Genomic DNA, 7,446 nt, shown 5'->3' on the forward strand with positions numbered 1-7,446 from the left:
TTTCCTTGTATTGAGGTCAGGCTGATAGGTCTATAGTTTCCTGGATCATTTTTTCCCTTTTTTTGAAGATGGGAACCACATCAACTCTTTTCCAGTCCTCTGGCAGTTCCCCGGTGCTCCAGGATCTCTGAAAGATATAGTTCAGTGGTTCTGAGATCTCATCTGCCAGTTCCTTCAGAACCCTGGGGTGTAATCCATCCGGTCTTGGTGATTTGAACTCATCTAGGGTAGACAGGTGCTCAGTTACTTTTTTCTTCCCTATTTCAATTTGTGTTCCTAATCTGATTTTTGTGGTGCTGTTTTTGATAGGTTGGACTGTTTTATCCCTTTGTGTAAAGACAGATGCAAAAAATGAGTAAAATAGTTCTGATTTCTCCCTGTTGCTTGTCACCTTCTTGCCACTTTCTCCCAGCAATGGACCAATTGTTTCCTTTACCTTTTTCTTGTTTTTAACATGTTGAAAGAAGCTTTTTTTGTTATTTTTTACTTTTGTGGCAAGCCTTTCTTCATTGTGAGCCTTAGCTTTCCTTACTTCATCTTTACGGGCTCGGGCTATTTGCTGATATTCTGTCTTAGTTATGTCCCCCTCTTTCCACTTTTTATACTTAACTTTTTTGTCTTTCAATTTGTCAGAGAGTTCTTTATGCAGACATGCTGGTTTCTTTTGGGAGCTGTTATTTTTCTTCTTCATTGGTATTGTGCTAGACTGGACTTTTGTAATCTCATTTTTCAAAATTTCCCAAGCTTCTTGAGTTGTTTTCCCCTTGAGGATTCTCATCCATGGAATTCTTCCCAAGCTCTCTCTAAGTTTATTGAAATTAGCTCTCTTAAAATCCAAGACTCTAGTTTGTAAATCACTTTAATATCATTACTGTCATACTGAACTTCATCATAAGAACAGGTAGGTCTGTGCCTTTCCTTTTTAGCTCAGAACTGGAATAACAATTTTTAGCAGTCTTGTCCCCACCCCAAATGTAAGCATGCAGGAAGGTAATAGCATACCGTGTTTTGCCTATGCTCTGTGCTGCAGTATGATGTTATACTGGCCACATGACTGTGGAAACGTCTCCAGATAATGCTGGCTCCTTGGCTGAAGAAACAGAGATGAGCATTGCCCCAAAGTTAGTCATGATAGCAGGGTAAAAATCTGCAGGGACACCTTTACCTTACCATCCCCATCTCATCCTACCTGGTTCCTTTAGGCAGAGATCAAGATACCTCAATGATGAAAAATAGGATATATAGTTTAAAACACAAAGGGAGATTAATCTTCATTTGCTTCCTCAATTACATATTTACTACCATGTTTCCTCAAAATTCAGTCAGGGTCTTATTTTCTTTTGACCTCCGAAATAAGCACTTGGCCTTATTTTTGGGGAGTTCTTATTATTTTTGAGGTGCAGGAGGAGGCAAGAGTGGTCACCTCATGGCTGCTGCTGTGTTGCAATATTTTCAGAGTGGGCTTATTTTCAGGAGAGGGTTTATTTTAGCACATGTACTCAAAAACCTGATTGGGCTTATTATCCAGGGAGGTCTTATTTTCAGGGAAACAGGGTATTAAAGGACACGATGGTGTAAAGAAAGATCATTATTAGATCTAACAATAGTCAAAGGAGTCAAAACTTTTTTTTCAGGCTATCTTTCTGCTATTTTCCCTAGAACTTTCTGACATTTTCTGTATTTAATTAATTAACCTTTAATTATATTTCTTTTTTGAAGTCTACAAGAAAAATTAAGGCATTCAGGTAAGTTGGGTGTGCACCTATCCTGTGAGAATGCCATTATAACATTATATACCTTTAAAATATAAATCAGAGCTAAACCCTAAATATTTATTTGTTTATCTTATAAATAGACACATTGAAGATAAACACAAAGCACTTAAGGCAAGTGTTAGATATGATCATTGTCTAATTGATCTCAGGGGAACTTTTCAGGTGAGGTACATTTCTAACTTCTATCTAAGCAACCAAAACAAAATCTTTGCTCAAAACAAGAGGAGAAAGAAATATTTTATCCAAGCCTAACTTTGCCAATTCAGTTCTAAGGTATTTCAGTTAAAAAAAACCTTTTCTTTTTCAGTTTCTCCTATTCTGCTAGTGAAAAATGTTTGCAATAGTCTGTACATGAATCACATTGGCAAGTACAAGCAGAGAGAAATGGCACAGTGAACAGTAACATGTTTGGGGAAGCTAAATATGGATCTTCAAGACAACCAGCCCTGAAGTCTTTGCTTGCAGTGCTACACAATTACATAACACGAATGCTATTTGATCACATTATGTAGAAAAATAAACACGGCTGCAGAAGTATCTGGAGAAAAAAAAAAAATGTGGCATTCTCTCATCTTCATTGCTTTGACCTACTTCTAGTGCTGTTCTAATTGCCTGGCCGGCTTTGAGGAAGATGTTTTTGTCCAACTAGTTCCCCATGAGAAATTATGGTTTTAGCATGGGTAAAATAAACCAGAAACGGGTATAAATGGTAATAGAGACTGCATCCTCATTTCACTTTTTAAAATATTTTAAACTATAGTTGTTATATAATCCATACTTTGCACATTGCATTAAGCTATAATGAGCACATCTATTCATTACATGAAATCAAAAGTGAGATGTGGTACTACATTTTGGTTCACACTAGACAAAAAAAAAGAACTCAGCAGCCAAAGCATATTTACTCAATGACATTTATTCCATTATGGTATGCTGATGCACATATTTTCGTTGTACCGGAAGCTTGATTTTACTTCAAGCCCAGCAGAATGTTCTAAGGCTTCAAAAAATCTTATTCCACATTTATGGTTAATATAATAGAAAACTATGTAATTATGAGTAACTACTGTAAGTGAACAGGATTGCATTGTCAAACATTCTTTTTTTTAAAGTTTTTTTTATTTTTTATTTTCAAAACAAACACAACACATAAAACCTTCCTTTTTTACATACTGTAGAAAATGTATCAGTTGGTTACAAAAAACGTTCGTGCATCTCTTCCACAGTCATCAAGCATAATTTATATTAACTCAAGTATTTTAACTCAGATATTTATACATATTACCGTCATCATACCTCCATTTTCATTTGATTATAGTTGTTTAACTGTCCATCATAAAATACACCAAGGTTTAATACATAACCACATACTGGCATTACATTTACTATTTCTAAAATCCTCCAATGACACTAAATCCTTATGTCCTATTCTAGCTAAACATCCATAATATTTAATGACAAAGTTTTCTATCCTTCTTTCCAAATCGCTGTTTACAATGTACATCTCATTTTCTTATATTGTACCCATACATATATATACGTTATCATTATCCATTCCTTTATTTGACTATATCCTGCATCATATAATTTTTCCCTCTAGTAATCAAAACTTAACTGAATCTAATTTAATTCTTCATTATTATTATTATACAATTGTATCACAGCGGCCAGTTGTTTCGCCGGATTTGGCATTGGTTACTAGTCGGGCCCCACCCAGGGGCCTAGGACATCGTAACGTATTTTCGTAATATGCGTGCAGATCCAAGCAGTGCGGCTTTTTGCATTTGACTGATGGTGATTTTGTTAATTTTTAACTGTTTAAAATGTAATTCCAGTGCTTTTGGAATAGCATCCAGTGTGCCAATTACCACTGGAATTACCACTGCTGGTTTGTGCAAGAGTCGTTGAATTTTGATTTTTAAGTCCTGGTATTATTATTATTATTATTATTATTATTATCATCATCATCACTAACCTTTATATATAATCCAAAAGGGTTTCTAATCTTCCTTTCATGGGTGCCATTCAATATTCATATCCAGTTATTACTTATCATAACACTACACATTGTATACATTATTATCATTATCAATTATTTATTTAACTATATCTACTATCACTAAATTTTGCTAAGTTTAGCTAGTTTTAAATTATACTCTTCCATCTCTCAACCTGTATCTTTCCAGTAACAAAACAGTGTCATATCTTCTGCCATTTGTGCCAAAACAGTGTCATATCTTCTGCCATCAATCCTCTAATCATCTCCTTAATCAACTTTGTATGGACTCCTCTTAGCAACTCTTTGCGTATAAGATCTCTCATGTAATTTCGATGCTCTTCTTCTGTTTCCTTAATCTGCTTATCTTTGATTGTCGGTGGTGTTATCAAAACTATTGCTAATAAGATTTCTCTCTTTAAGATCATAAATTCTTTTATTTTTTCCTCTTCTATATCTTCCCATCTGGGGTAAGTTTCCCCTCCATTTAATTCCTCTTTCAGTATTCCACTCTTTCCATTTTCAGAAACAAATCAATCACCATAAGTCTCAGCAATTTCAGTTGCTTTATATTCATTTTACTCTTCGGTTTTTTGGATTTTAACCGCCACTTTTTCCATTCGATCAACATCTTCAACTTTCTCTGTCATATTTTATTGTTAGATGCACTAAGTAATCCAACTTCCTCTCTATTCTCTCATTTGTATTTGATAATTTCTGTATTTCTGAGAAATTTGCAGATTTAAAACTTCTTTCTGGTGTTGAAATTGCACCATGATTTCTGGCTGACAAACACTGCTACTCTAGTTTAGAAGGTTTTAGGAGAATTAAGCATCACAATAACATTTCACCTTTCTCTGGTTAAGAATCTACTTCAAAGGGACATGTGTGTTTTTCTTCTTCTTCTTACCACTCATTATAAACAAACTGTGAGTCCTTGAAGTGCAAAGCCAGGATAATCAGTGAAAAAAGTATTTCATTTCCAATACACAAACATCTAGCTTCCGAGTAGCAGTGTTACAAAATTACAATGTTACCATTTCTTTGTTTCTTTTTGTAATCTTTTTGTATTTCAAGTTTAAAAAAAAGGGCCGATTTTTAAATAAGTTAGAAAAACACCCACAGTAATGAAAGAGTTTTAGTCCACATATTATGGAGAGTAGTCAAAGAAAAAAAATAGAGGGAAACTTAATCCGTTCATTTTAAAAGGCTTGCACAAATTCCATCCGTAAAAATAGCATTTAAAAAGTAAGATAACCCACTGTTCAAAATCAGTCCAAATTTAATTCCCTCCCTTATTTCTTCTGTTCTCCAGTTTAAATTAATTTTACGTTTTTTTAAAAGGCAGTCACTTTTAAAACAGTAAAAATTCTTCACCAGCTGAAAACACTTTCTCTTTCCATATCCTTCTGTTTTGGAGCCGCCCCAACCTCATCAGCCATTTGACTGGATTTTTTTGTCACTGGCTTGAAGAGTTTCTCTTGGATCAGAGACTTTGCGACGTCCCTATGATCAGTAAGATGTATTCTTCCTGTTCACCATCTCTACGGGATGGTTTAGGTCCGTTTGGACCACCCAGAGACAAAGGTGTAGACTGAGATCTCAGAGCATTGAGATCGCATGTTGTGTCGTTGCGACTTTGGCTTCTCCCCCATTGTCAAATATTCTTGATGAAATTTTCCCTCAAGCATTGGACTATGAAGGAGGCTGATTTTTTGGGTCTGGCACCTAGGGGAAGGGTACATTTGATTTTACCTAGGTTTTTATGGATTGTTGAGCCAGCTAGAGTATTATGAGATAGATGGCCACGTAGGTGTTTTATGTAAACAAATATTTTATCTTTTGTAATTAAATCCAAACAATCCAATTCTCAATTTAATTTGAAGCATGCCACTTGAAAGCGATTTAGGTGTTTAAGGAAAAATAAATTCCATTCATTTTACTTTTGCAATGCTTATTTTTCAACCCTCCCAAATTAATATTCTAAGAAACTGAAATCTGAAAAATTCGCAAAAGATAGAGGCAGTACCTGTAAGTTGAAATTTCTGATCATGTTCGCTAAACTGCCAACTGTTCAAGATAACAGACCATGTCACAAGAATTAGGGGTCTCATTGGAGTTAGGAACATGATATCTAGTCAGACAGTTCTGCTTACTAACCACCTATGCTACTTCTCATTATCTGCAGCCGTGTCTTGTTTGGACCTGGCCGTACAAGTGGTGTATAAGCGTACATACACAACTCCACTTGCCCTCTGCTTGCACAAATGGAGCTGCGTGCATTCATGCACACACCTGCCACTGACACAGAACCATCCCTTCTCTCTCCCACCAGGCTGCCAAACTGGAAAGGTTGAGGACTTTTGCTCCAGACACAATCTTAAGTCCTACCCTGGCTGCTGCACACTAGTAAGATAAAAAATATAGTGCTGTTACAATGGGTCCATTACACTCAACTTTGGGGAATAGGGACAACTTCTCTCTCTCTCTCTCCACACACACACTTGCACTTTAGACATTAATGGCTATATGCCAAGTTGAGGGAGAGCACATTTACAAGCTGTAAATGCACTACTTTACATTGTAGCCAAGTGTCATTTCTTCATTGGTGTCACATGAAAAGATATACTTAAATATTTACAAAATGTGAGGGGGTGTACTCACTTCTTTAGTATATATATTCTAAACAATAAGAATGTATAAAGCATGTATTGAATCTGTGACAATAATCCTCTACATATTCACTTGGGAGAATGCAGGAACAAGCAGGATCTTGGTATAATCAATGTTGTGTGTTTCAAAATTTGATTATCATTTCTCATGGTTTCTTTTTAAAAGTACAGCATACCTCAAAATGTTCCCAAATAGAAACCATATGGTTTCAATTAAGGATAATTTAAACCATATGGTTTCTATTAGGGATAATTGCCTTAGACAACAAATTAAAATGCTTCCGAGTGTTGTCACTTACCAGTAAGTTCTTCATCATTTTATTTATATTTAAGAAAGTCAGAGCAGCATACAAGATAACTCCATTGCACTGTATTTATTTAATTAATGTGTATCAATAACTCCAATTATTTATAATTTCAATTATAACGTACAAAGATAACTTCAATTAGTATTTTAATAAAATCAATCCTTATAGGCAAGGTTGCCAAATAGGACTTTGGTCAGTGTTATCTTTGGATCTCAAAGAAAAATTCAGGTCAGATCAAAAAATCTAGTGTGTGATATGTGGTTTCTTGAATAAAAGCCAATATAGCATATAGAACTCCAAAAATGTCCTGTCTCTAGGAATTCTCCAGAATTGTGACCTACAGATCATGTGCCATATATTGTCCAATCAATTCATTGCTCAACTCAATTGTGTGCTTACTATTTTATGTTGTGATAGAATAAGAAATCAGACAATAAAAAAGCAGAATCAAGTCAGAAGCACATTTTACAAAAGTTTTTTTTTACCAGTTTCCAAATATTTTATTAGTTACCAAAATGTTACTTGCATAGAATTGATCAGTTGACACAAGAAGCAAGATACTACTTTCATAAATTAAAATATTTTTGGAGTGCAATCTTATTTTGCTTAGGCAAATATAAGTTCACTGAGACTTATACTCACGTTCAATGGACAGCAGCCTTTAAATGAATATAGGGTTGCTATCTGAGGATATT

This window comes from Thamnophis elegans, chromosome 3 (assembly GCF_009769535.1).
Source record: "Thamnophis elegans isolate rThaEle1 chromosome 3, rThaEle1.pri, whole genome shotgun sequence".
NCBI lineage: Eukaryota > Metazoa > Chordata > Lepidosauria > Squamata > Colubridae > Thamnophis > Thamnophis elegans.